At 42.4% G+C, this 13,262-nt stretch overlaps 1 non-coding gene and 1 pseudogene across 1 annotated transcript; both read left to right on the top strand.

Moving 5' to 3' along the window:
* Positions 1-10,272: 10,272 nt before the first annotated feature.
* On the top strand, positions 10,273-11,174 carry LOC148005562 (18S ribosomal RNA; annotated as a pseudogene; the record flags this gene model as incomplete).
* A 542-nt stretch (positions 11,175-11,716) lies between these two features.
* On the top strand, positions 11,717-11,869 carry LOC148005563 (5.8S ribosomal RNA). The gene has a single exon (XR_015621523.1). It is a non-coding gene; the product is annotated as a 5.8S ribosomal RNA (ribosomal RNA).
* The last annotated feature ends 1,393 nt before the right edge of the window (positions 11,870-13,262 follow it).

Here is a 13,262-nt window from a genome sequence, read left to right on the forward strand (position 1 = left end):
AGTGGTTAAGACCATTGGTTGATCTTCCAAAAGACACGAGTTCAATTCTCAACTCCATTCAAAAGAAAGATTAAAATGTTTGTAACTAAAGATGCACATGAACCTGTGTCTTCTTTTTTATGGGCACCAGGCATGAAGACCGTATACAGTCATATATGCAGATAGCAGATACTCGGAAAATGTTTTTAAAAATAATAGAATGAGGAGCTCCACCCACAGGGTTCTTGTAGGTCTTCTACGATTCTTAAAAAGCCCTTACCCGGTACCATATAGCATGTATGTATTTGCACACCTTTGTGTGTGTGTGTGTGTGTGTGTGTGTGTGTGTGTGTGTGTGTGTTTGTGCATGTGTATGGAAAGCAAAGGATTGTTTTTCCTCAGACAGCATCCACCTTTCTTTCTTACCTTCCTTCCTGTCTTCCTTCCTTTCTCTCTCTCTCTCTCTCTCTCTCTCTCTCTCTCTCTCTCTCTCTCTCTTTCTTTCTTTCTTCCTTTTCAAGGCAATAGAGACATGGTGTCTTATTGGCATAAGACTTGACAAGCAGGCTAAGATGGGTGGACATCAACCTCAAGGATCAACTGTACTTCATTTCTCCATTGTGGAAATTACAAACACACACAAAAACCCTTGAATTGTTTTCCATGTTTATTAAATTGGGCATTTCTTATTTACATTTCAAATTTTATTCCTTTTCGCAGTATCCAGGCCAACATCCCCCTAACCCTTCTGCCTCCCTTCGATATGGGTGTTCCCCTCCCAACTCTACCCCTATTACTGCCCTCCCCCAAACAATCCCACTCACTGGGGGTCCAGCCTTGGCAGTACCAAGGATTTCCCCTTCCACTGGTGCCCCTACTAGGCTATTCATTGCTACGTATGAATTTGGAGCCTAGGCTCAGACCATGTATACTCTTGGGGGAGTGGCTTAGTCCCTGGAAGCTCTAGTTGGTTGGCATTTTTGTTCAAATGGGGTCTCAGGTCCCTTCAGCTCTTTCTGTCCTTTCTTTGATTCCTTCAACGGGGGTGCCATTCTCAGGTTAGTGGTTTGCTGCTGGCATTCGCTTCCGTATTTATCATATTCTGGCTGTGTCTCTCAGGAGAGAGCTACATCCACTTCCTGTCAACCTGCCCTTCTTTGCTTCATCCGTCTTATCTAATTTGGTGACTGTATATCTATGGGCCACATGTGGGGCAGGCTCTGAATGGGCATTCGTTCAATCTCTTTTCTATACTTTGTCTCACTATCCCCTCCTAAGTTTATTCTGTTCCCCCTTTTAAAGAAGGAGTGAAGCATCTCCAATTTGGTCATCCTTCTTGAGTTTTATGTGATCTGTGCATCTTGGGTAATCCTAGCATTTCGGCTAATATCCACATATCAATTATTGAATACCATGTGTGACTTTCTGTGATTGGATTACCTCACTCAGGTTGTTATTCTCTAGTTCCATCCATTTACCTATGAATTTCTTGAAGTCATTGTTTTTGACAGTTGAGTAGTATTCCATTGTGCAGACATACCACATTCCTCTGTTGAAGGGCATCCGGGATCTTTCCAAATTTTTGATATTATAAATAAGGCTGCTCTGAACATCGTGAAGCATGTGTCTTTGTTGTATGTTGGAGCATCTTTTGGGTATAAGCCCAAGAGAGGTATAGCTGGGTCCTCAGGTAGTGCAATGTCCAATTTTCTGGGGAACCTCCAGACTGATTTCCAGAATAGTTGTACCAGTCTGCAATCCCATCAACGATGGAGGAGTGTTCTTTATCCACACCCTCACCAGCATCTGCTGTCACCGGAATATTTGATCTTAGTCATTCTGGCTGGTGTGAGGTGGAATCTCAGTGTTGTTTTGATTTGCATTTCCCTTATGATTAAAGGTGTTGAACATCTCTTTAATTCAATATTCCTCAGCTGAGAATTCTTTGTTAAGCTCTGAACTCCATTTTTAATAGGGTTATTTGTCTCCTGGCAGTTTGAGTGTATTCTTTGCATATTTTCGATATAAGCCTTCTATCAGATATAGGGTTGGTAAAGATCTTTTCCCAAACTACTGGTTGCCATTTTGTCCTAACAACAGTGTCCTATGCCTTGCAGAAGCTTTGTAGCTTTTTAAGATCCTCATTTCTCGATTCTTGATCTTAGAGCATGAGCCGTTAGTGATAGAGCAATAAACTAGCACTCAGACGTCCAGGACTCCTATCATCCAGAGTAGGTAAAACTAGTATTCAAGGCATGTACTGTACCTGATTTAGATATATGTTTATTATCAAATTACCATAAGTCTCATACTTACCAAATATGTAAATGCTTGTGTCCATAGAGCACTTAAAATCTGTTCTCTTAGAGTAATTTGGTGAAAAAATAGAAAATTATTGTTCATAATCATCATGAAAGGTTTTGTTGTTATCAACTATCTTTACTTAACACAGTACAGTTAAAAAGCTGTTACTGTGCTTAGGATTCAATTCATTCACTAAAGTACTTGCTATGCAAGCATGAGCCCCATAAACCACAGAAAAATATCAATCATGATGGTACACATTTCCAATCCCAACATTGGGCAACAGAGATAGGAAGATCCCTGGGGCTCTCTGGATAACCGATAGCCAAGATTGTGAGTTCCGGGTCAATAAGTGGGCCTGCCATAAAGGAAGAGGACAATTTTACTGAACAAAACATAAATGGTGTACCCTGATCTTCATGCCTTGTTACTGTCCCCTCAAAAATATTCCATAAACAGATATATTGAGGAAGTACTGCTTTAAAATGTTTAGGGATTCCTATACAGGAAAATAAACTAGGAGTTTGCAGACATCTGACAATAAAAAAATTAAATTGAATTTATGGGTAACTTAAAGACAGGTAAGTGCAGAACTTCTCTCTTGTCACCTCACCCAACCACCAGGCACAGAAACACTCAGGGTAATGTTGGGTAAATTTAGTCACATTTTGTCTTTCTGGGAGTGACAAAGACTATGACAATGTAGGTCAAAATCTATGCCAGGCACATAAATGTGCAAGACAAAGGGAAACATAATAAATTCTTTGAGAAATACCTAGGCATCAGAATTGCAGATTGTTGTATTGGACAGTGAAAGAGACACATCACATGTCATCCTCTGCCAAGCTCAGCACTACAGATATGTGTTTTCTTTGGTTTCTTCTAACATTCTTCATCTATCTTCCAAATTGCTTCTTCCCCTTCAACTTACATTTCAGATGGATTCATGTCTCACCTTATGGCAATGTGTTTATACCTTTTCTGAACAGTCCCTACAACTAGCTTTGTTTGATTCTTACATGTGGATTGGACTCTTCCCTACACCTTACTCCCTAGTCCTTACTCCCTTGTCCCTACTCCCTACTTGGAGTAGATGAGAGTCTCTAAAATCTGAAACATAAATACAAAGACAAAGGTTTCCTGCCACCTGCCTGAAGCCCACATCCATTATCCCACTGTATCCTTAACCATGCCATGGTGTCAAGGACTCACCTTGGTTAGATCCAGGTTTCTAAGAGAAGGGTTATTTGTGAGTTCCAAAACAAATGACTTTAAATCAAATCATGTAGCTGAGGACCTATGTTCTGCTCAAGATGGCTCCCTACTCTGCTTTCTATAGTCTTGACTCTATAGTCTGTTCCACATAACTTTGTGGTAAGGACAGCTCTCTCTTGAGACAGAACTTTCTGGTTGAGACTCTACTGTCTGTTTGTAAAAGCTATCTGGATAGATCAAGTATTTTCTGACCAAAGTTAGAAAAGTTTCTATAAAAATTATTGGATTTTCCATCCCAAGTCAGAAATCCTATTATAAAAATTCTAAAAATAATTGTTGGGTTTTCTGATCAAAATTAGAAAGCTAGAAAACATTCTAAAAGTGTGTGTGTTCACTCTTCATAAAACTTTCTTTGCATAGGTGCTAGAAAACATCCCAAATAAACTATATTAGCTCTCCTAATTATTCTAAGGATTTCTCAACAAGGTTTGTGCTTCTGGGAGTTACACTCCTTAAAAGGGGATTATATATATATATATATATACATATATATACATATATATGTATGTATGTATATATATATGTGTGTGTGTGTGTATATGTATATATATACATACATATGTGTATATGTATATATATACATATATATGTATATGTATGTATATATACAATTGATGAAGTAATAAAATGCATCTTGAAAGGAACCGGATATAGATCTCTCCTGAGAGACACATCCAGAGCATGTCCAATACAGAAGTCAATGCTAGCAGCAAACCACTGATCTGAGAACAAGACCCTTGGAGGGAATTAGACAAAATATTGAAACAGTTGAAGGAGCATGCAACCCCATCAAAACAACAATGCCAACCAAACAGAGCTTCCAGGGCCTAAACCAGTACAGAAAGACTATACATGGAATAATCCAGGGCTCCAACCACATATATAGCAGAGAATAGACTTGTTAGGGCAACAGGGGAAGGGGAAGCACCTGGTCTTGCCAAGGTTGGACCACCAGTGCAGAGGAATATGGGGGGGGGATAAAGTGGATATGTAGGGGGAATACCTGTATGGGGAGGGGGATGGGAGGGAGCAGGGCTTATATACAGGAAATTGGGAAGGGGAATAATGTTTGAAATGTAAGTAAAGAAATATATCTAATAAAAAATTTTAAAAAATTAAAATTTAGGAACCAAGAAGATGCCAATGCCATTTCTAGCAATAATGTTTAGGTCCTGAGATGGAGAAGGGGAGTTAACAAAAGTGAAGACACTGACCACCTTTTGATTTTCAGGCAAGTTGCCACAAATAACTTGAGCCTTCTATATTTATACAATGACAATTGTGCTTACCCAAGCAGTGACATCATTGCTTACATTATTAAAACAAATCATAATATCCACATTTCAAAAGCACTATCTTTACACAAATCCCCCAATAGTTCCCCTTCCTCCTTCTTCCATTCCTTGGATCAGTCACCACCTAAACTTATTTTGAATTAAAAAGCACAATTTCAGCAAGACAAAAGAGATGTCTGGCCAGGCTTGTCCTATAAACAGGAAGACATACCAGTCTGGTAGCAAACATGGTTACATAGTTATGCATGGTGAGAGGCCGAATTAAACATTTGTTGGTAAACTATCTCTAGTTATTATCTCCTATCATAATTCCCTTTCAATTGCAGACAGACAAGTTCATTTTGCAAAGCAGGTCTTCTAGACATCTTTCTAATATATAGATCTTTGTAAGATGTAATCATTCTAAGAGCCATTTTCAAGTCTCTATCAATCCAACATAATCTCTGCATTTTCCATGTCTCTACTGATCAGATATAGCTTCTTAAAAACAGTTATGTAAGCAGGACCTACCTCTCTCCACAACTAACACAGACTTGCTCAGTGTGACTGGGTACTTCTCTAAAGATATGATTATAAGTCTCAAATTCCCAGGATTTATGGTAACATCTGGAGGACTGATATATACAAAAAGAGGTGAAGAACATTTTATCCCTTGAAAGAGTTTTGAGAAAAATGTAGAATCATTCACAGTGACTTAGTCTCTGTGACTCCAGAAGGCCTTGTCCATGACTGATGAAGTGCTACAATTTTGATAATGACTATATGCAGTACAATGAAGGAATGGAGAGCTTGTAGGGCATGAAACCTTGGTACTAAATATAAAGGCCACCAAATTTACCTTGTGAACTGAGAAGTGGTTTCCATCGACTTGCCATAGTAGAATCCTGTCACTGAAGCACTCATATGCTTTTCCTTGCAGCAGCTACATGGCCACTGCCCAAAAGAGGTAGCACCTCTGCTAAATTATTTCTGATACATGCATGAGGATCTGAGTGCAGTCTCCAGAGAACATGTAAAAAGTCATGGGACTGTGTTCCAAGCTAATCATCCTGGTGCCTGTGAAATGGAGAAGAAAGAAACCCTGTGGCTTGACAGAGCCCCAATCTAGCTAAATTGGTAATTTCATGGTCAGCTTGAGACCATGTCACAAAATCAATACAGTAGAGAGTGACTGAGAATGATACCCAGTATTGGCCTTTGACCTCCTTATTCACACCTGTGGACATGCAACTGCAGACACATGTGCCCCCACACAAACATGTACACACAAAGTACTGCGACCTTATAAGCAGACTCAAACCTCTTTAGAAAGTTTCATGTCATTTTTTACCCTGCAACATCTCTCATACAGCACACTGTTCCTTATTGTTTGCACTTTATCTCTTCTTAGTTTTAGATATAGTATGCCCATTGTCTATCATAATGAATTTCATCTTTAAAAATAACCTCAGAATCATTATATTCATTCAGCCTCCTTGTCTTTAGGCAACAGAAATCATTTTTTAACTCATTTTTACAGGAGACTGGAGAGTTGACGGAGAAGTTAAGAATATGTACTACTTTTGAAGAAGACCCATGTTAGATTCAAAGAAAAAGATGACTCATAATCACTGGTAATTTAAGTTTCAGGGACCCAATACCCTTCCTTTTCTAGCCTCTACAGGCAACCCTATGCAGGCAAATATTCACACATAATTTAATAAAGAAACAGCCCCACACACACACGTTTACAATTCAAATTATTTTCTGGCCTTAGTTTTTTTACTAGGACAAAGAGGGTAAAATTATTCAATCTACTTCATATTTCTGAAGGGGAATAACATTTTGCCTTCTCAATAGGAGACAAACCCCTCCAGATTTAGAGGCATCTAAATCCAAGTTGACAAAAGTGTCCATCATATACACTAATGTGCCTTTGAATTGTCTTTTACTTTTTAATGGGTATTGCTTATAATTGTGTTGCTGCAGATTTGGTTTTACCACAGGCTTCTTTGATGCTCTGAGCTGCTTTGATTTTAATTTCTGCTCCTCTCTCAATTAGCTTCTAACCCTACATTGTTATTCTATCTTATCATTCATTTTATAACATCCATGCTCCATAAATTTGAAGAAGATAACAACAATTGCTGCTTAAAGTGTACTTCTTTTCCTTATAGTCACTCTTTTGAAAAACATAGACTTTTGCCTTTAATTGTTGTTTTGTTTCTTTGACACAAGATTTTTCCTTGAGTATAATAATATTGTTTTACTCTTTTAAATTTATCCTTTCCAAGTAAGACAATAGAAAACTTGTGGGGGTGCTTTGTAACTGAATATGAGGATGATCCCTCTTGTCTATATTTTGATGTCTTCTACATTTGAAAAATGAGTGCTGATTCAGCAACTAAATCCGGCACAGGCAACCACTGTGGAGAGTCCAGTGGAAGTATTCCATGACTCCTGATTGATGTCAGATCCCCTTGGACTCATACACTTGACATTTTTAACTAATATATTACCCTAAACCGAGGTTGTTGGCGTATTTTCTTTCATCCTCTACCTCATATCTCAGAAAGAATGAAGAATATAATATTAGAACAAGGTCACTTGATTCTATTCCACGATGTGACTAAGAAACCTGGAATCTCCTAGTAGTATTCCTGATTTGGTTATAAAGGAGAACATTTTGTTTTATTTCTCTAGTTACATATAGTACATGTCAGTGTAGATGCCTATTCCTCCACCATGTATGGAAAGGTCCCTATAAATCTAAGTGATACAAATACAAGTGCTATTGGCTGGTCACCCTGGTTACACAATTCCACTGTGGAAAAGTCTCTGGAATCTACATGCCCCATATTTAAGTTTTTTGATTCATCAGTCTGAGTAATACATGTTCATGAGTCTGAACTTATAGTATCCAGGAGTTGTTTAGCTTATCTCTGCAAGACCAAGTTGCCTTCATATGAACTATATATGTATTCTTCTTTTAATTCTCAATATTATGTTCTGTTGCTCTGTAATACTAGGCAGACATTCCAGGTATGTAATTTTTTTCTTCCTTCAGAAAGGGGTGAAACGGAACACACATATGTATAGGGATACTTTCTCTAAGTCTGGGTATGTATCAGCTTTACAGAATTCTTACCATATCTCATGTCAACCTATTTCCTTACTTTAATTTATGCATATATTTTAAGTCCTATATTTATAGAATTCTAATTTTCTGATTCTTTTAGTTGAGTATTTGCTTGTTTCTGCATGTGATTGCACACATGTGGATGACGGAGTACAATTTATGGCATTCATTTCCTCCTTCCATTGTGTATTTCCCAAGGACCAAACCAAGGGTAAATGCCTTGGCAACAAATATCTTTACCTACTGAACTATTTCACTCTTCCTAGTATATTTTATAATTTATTGTTGCAAGCCCAATTGCTACCCCATGCCAAAAAAGGAATGTTTTCTTGCTGGTGTGTGCTACAATCTAAAGCATTTCTTTAGATTAAGTCATTGTCCTCTTTAATACCCTATTATGATACATATAATATCTGTGGGCATGCAGAACCACATATACACACATAATTTCACTGACATACACTGTCGGTGCCCAATGCCCGCACTGACATGATACTGAGAATCGGGCAAAAGCCTGTTGGATTAAAGAAACACACACACAAAGGTTTTTATTAGCCATTCTTTTGTAAAAATTTTAATGATATCACTTCAATACATAAGCTTAGAGATATACACCCACAAACTCTCACCTACAAACTATATAAGAAGGTTTTTTATCAATGTGATATAAAACTAGAGATAACTTGGAAGAAGAAATCTTAACTGAGAAAAAACTCTTCATAAGATTGTCCAATGAAAAAGCCTGTGGGCACTTTCTTGATCAATAATTTTGTTGGTGGGCCCAGCTCACTGTAGGTTGTCCCACTCCTGGGTTTATTGTTCTAGCTTTTATAAAAACACAGGCTGAGCAAGCCATAAATATAGACCAATAAACAATCTTCTTCCCTTGTCTCTCTAACATTTCCTGCCTGCTTAATCATTGGGATATCTTCCCACCCTACCTGATGCAACTAGGATTTGTTTTAGTGATTTTGTGTTTTGGACTGATGGGTTCTAATGGTATCATAAAATAAGACTTAAGTTGAATCTTTCGACCTTCTAGAAAATGTGTAGAATAATTTTATTCTAATACCCTCATCTTTGAGACACAGGACATCATATATGAAAGGTCAGAAAGATTCTGCCATAAATATAGGCATCCTGAAAGGTTAATTCTTTACAACCAATAGGTCCAGGTAAGAACTAGGTAGATAAATATTAGCAAAATGATTGTACATTGTAAGGTTAGTTTATATAAGGAAGTAGTCATGTTTGAAAGTGTCATATAATTGAGGGCCAGATAAAGTAGTAATTCAAAGAAAAAAGTGACAGAATGTATCACAGATAAAATATGCCCAATTCACATAAGAACAGCTTAGGAATAAGAGAATGCACAAGAGTAGAGAAAGAGAGACAAAAATAGACAAAAGAAAGACAGAGAGAAGTAGAGCAAGAAAGAGAAGTTGTGGTGTGTGGCATGTGTTTACGGAAGTTTTCTGGACATGTTTTTACAGATTCTGGTTCTAAGAGAACAAACTATTCACTGGGGGAAACAGAAAAAGCTGGAGAATTAGAAGGATCCAGAAGATTGTAACACATTGTCCAAGTTAATATGAGTCCAAGCAGAACAACTCATGAATATGCCAAGAGAAACCATATTGAATCAGTCAGCTTTGAAGGTTGGATTACATGGAGGCTAGAGGCTCCTAGTATTAGGTCTATAAATAGTAGAACAGAGGGAAAAAATACTCTGGCCTCAGCCTAAAGGACTTATTTGCATAGCTTGGGTAAGACTCTTATCTCATCACTTTATCTAAGAAAAGAAAAGTGACATTCACTAAGAAAGACATACAGACAGACAGACAGACACACACATATAAAGAGACACACAAACACACAAACATACAAACATAGAGCGGTGTGAGGAGGGAGGGAAGAAGAGAGGGAGGGAAGAAGGGAGAGAGAATGCTTGCAGTCAAGCATTGAACTGCCAACAAGGTTCCAAAAAGAGAAGTTACAGAAAGAACTGAAGTAGTTGAAGGGGTTTGCCACCCCATAAGAAGAACAATATCAACCAACCAAACCCCTGCCCTCGATCTTCCATGGACTAAACAACCATCCCAAGAATACACAAGGATGAGTCTATGGCTCCATCTGCATATGAAGCAGAGGATATCTTTTTCAGGCACCAATGGGAGCAAATGCCCTTGGTCCTGTCAAGGCTTGATGCCCCAGTGTAGGGAACTGTCAGAATGGGCAGGTTGGAAGGAGTGAGTGGGTGAGTGAGGAACTGACCTCAGAACAGGAGGCATGAGGGGAAAGAATAGCCGGTTTCTAGAGGGCAAATCAGGAAAATCATATTTAAAATGTGAATTAAAAAAAATCCCCTCCCCCAGTGAAAGAAAGAGAAAGAGAAATGGAGAAAGCAAAAGAAAAACAAATGGGGGTACATAACTAAACAAATGGCAACTGGTGATGCAGCAGCGTTATTCCCATGATAGTCAAGCATCTTCTGGGAAACCAAAGTCTTTGGGTTCCGGGGGAGTATGGTTGCAAAGCTGAAACTTAAGGGAATTGACAGAAAGGCACCACCAGGAGTGGAGCCTGCAGCTTAATTTGACTCAACACAGGAATCCTCACCCAGACCGGACACAGACAGGATTGACAGATTGATAGCTCTTTCTTGATTCCGTGGGTGGTGGTTCATGGCTGTTCTTAGTTGGTGGAGCGATATGTCTGGTTAATTCTGATAAGGAAGAAGACTCTGGCATGCTAACTAGTTATGAGACGCCCGAGAGGTCGGCCTCCCCCAACTTCTTAGAGGTACAAGTGGTGTTCAGCCTCCTGAGATTGAGCAATAACAGGTCTGTGATGCCCTTAGATGTCCTGGGCTGCATGCGGGCCACACTGACTGGCTCAGCATGTGCCTACCCTACACCTGCAGGCGTGGGTAACCCATTGAACCGCATTCATGATGGAGATGGGGATTACAATTATTCCCCATGAAAGAGGAATTCCCAGTAAGTGTGTGTCATAAGCTTGCGTTGATTAAGTCCCTGCCCCTTGTACAAACCGCCCTTCCCTACTACTGATTGGATAGTTTAGTGAGGCCTGATCAGCCCATGGCCCTGTTGGAGGGCTGAGAAGATGGTCGAACTTGATTATCTAGAGGAAGTAAAAGATGTAACAAAGTTTCTGTAGGTGAACCGGTGGAAGGATCATTAATGTAGAAGGCCGAGGGAGTGTCTGGTCCTTTCTTGGGCCTGTGTGAGTCACTCCTCTCACCGGGAGGCGCGTCTCCGGGTCCTGGTCGCCATTGCGGCCTGTGCCACAGCCGGCCGGCCAAGTGAGCTTTTCGGGGGGGGAAAAGCGGGGATTGTTACTGAGCGGTGCGGGGGAGGGTTTCGGGTCTGGTCCATCAAGGGACCTCCTCTGTTCTCTCTCTCTCCCTCCCTCCTCTGCCTCTATCCACACCTCCGTGTGCCCGTGTGCCCGCCTCCGCCTCCACTGCCGCCAACCTCGCCTCCCTTGTACGATGCCGCCGGGTGCTGGGTTCGAGGCGTCCCAAGTCCCGTGTGTCCTGCCTTTCCGTTCCCGACCCTGTCTTTTTTTCTTTTCACATGTATCCTTTAGTTTCCCACTGGCCGGCCTGAGGTGGAACCGCCTCGCCATTGGCCCCTCTCTTCCGGTGCAGCAGGGGTGGGCGGGGGAGCTTGTGCCCTTGTTAGCACCCATACGAGTCCTCTCACACCCCAGATCCAGATACAACTCTTAGCGGTGGATCACTTGGCTTGTGCGTCGATGAAGAACGCAGCTAGCTGCAAGAATTAATGGGAATTGCAGGACACATTGATCATGGACACTATGAACACACTTGAGGCCCCCGGTTCCTCCCTGGACTACACCTGTCTGAGAGTCACTTGAGGATCAATTGCCGCCCCCCCTGCAGTTTCGCTGCCGCTGCGAGGGTGGAGGGGTGTGGGGATGGGCGCGTCGCGCGGCTAGGACTCTGCTCGAAGGGCCTCTCCCCTAGGTCCTCTGTTTCCCGAAGTACAGACGTGGGCGGTGTCCGGCGGTCGTCGTGGTTCTGGGCGGGCCTCATCCTCCGCATCCACTGGCGCCGCGCGCCGGCCACCCTCCTCGTGGCTCCTTCCTGCTCGCTCTGCTGCTCCCGCTCCTGTCCTCGCCCGCTCTCCTCACCGTGTGGACGTGTCGGTGTGGGCTGGTCGGGTGCCTGGGCGCGAGAGGGGCCGTGTCCCCGGGGTCGGTCATCGTGCCTCCGGTCTGGTGGGAGGCGGGCCCTTCCCACTGGGTCGGTGCGTCCACCGCCACCATGCACCCGCCAGTGCACGTAGAGAGAGCGACCTGCAAGTGTCAGCCGGGTGGGGACCATACTGCACCCACAGGGCCTGTCTCAGGTACCTCTCCTCCCCCCTTCCTCTGATGGGGGCCGACCGTTCGGGTGCCAGCCAGCGGGACACCGCAGCGTCCAAGAGCTGACGCGACTTGACCCTGGGATGTGGGAGCTGGCCAGGGTAGAGAGGCCGCAGGCCCCGGCCTGGGACCCCGGCACCCTCTCGCTCTCCTCTCCATCTGTCCGCCCTAGGCAGCGCGCGCGCCCTCCTTTCCTCCTTCCCCTCTCGACTGTGACCTCAGATCAGACTTGATGACCCGCTGAATTTAAGCTTATTAGTCAGCGGAGGAAAAGAAACTAACCAGGATTCCCTCAGTAATGGCAACTGAACAGGGAAGAGCCATGGCGCAGGAAATGTGGCGTACGGAAGACCCACTCCCCGCCGCCGCTCGTGGGGGGCCCAAGTCCTTCGGATCGAGGCCCAGCCCATGGATGGTGTGAGGCCGGTAGCGGACACAGGCGGGCCAGGCCCGGGTCTTCCCAGAGTCGGGTTGCTTGGGAATGCAGCCCAAAGCGGGTGGTAAACTCCATTTAAGGCTAAATACCGGCAGGAGACCAATAGCCAACTAGTACAGTAAGGAAAAGTTGAAAAGAACTTTGAAGAGAGAGTTCAAGAGGGCATGAAATCATTAAGAGGTAAACGGGTAGGGCCAGCGCAGTCCGCCCTGAGGATTCAACCGGCGGCGCGCATTTGGCTCTGTCAGTGATCCCCTTTTTTTTTTTTTTTTTTTTTTTTTGGTTCTTTTTTTTCGGAGCTGGGGACCGAACCCAGGGCCTTGCGCTTCCTAGGTAAGCGCTCTACCACTGAGCTAAATCCCCAGCCCCTCTGTCAGTGATCCCAGTGGATCTTTCCCGCTCTCTGTTCCTCCCGACCCCTCCACCCGCGTGACTTTCTTCC

Source organism: Rattus norvegicus, chromosome 5 (assembly GCF_021556685.1).
Source record: "Rattus norvegicus strain SHRSP/BbbUtx chromosome 5, alternate assembly SHRSP_T2T, whole genome shotgun sequence".
Lineage (NCBI taxonomy): Eukaryota > Metazoa > Chordata > Mammalia > Rodentia > Muridae > Rattus > Rattus norvegicus.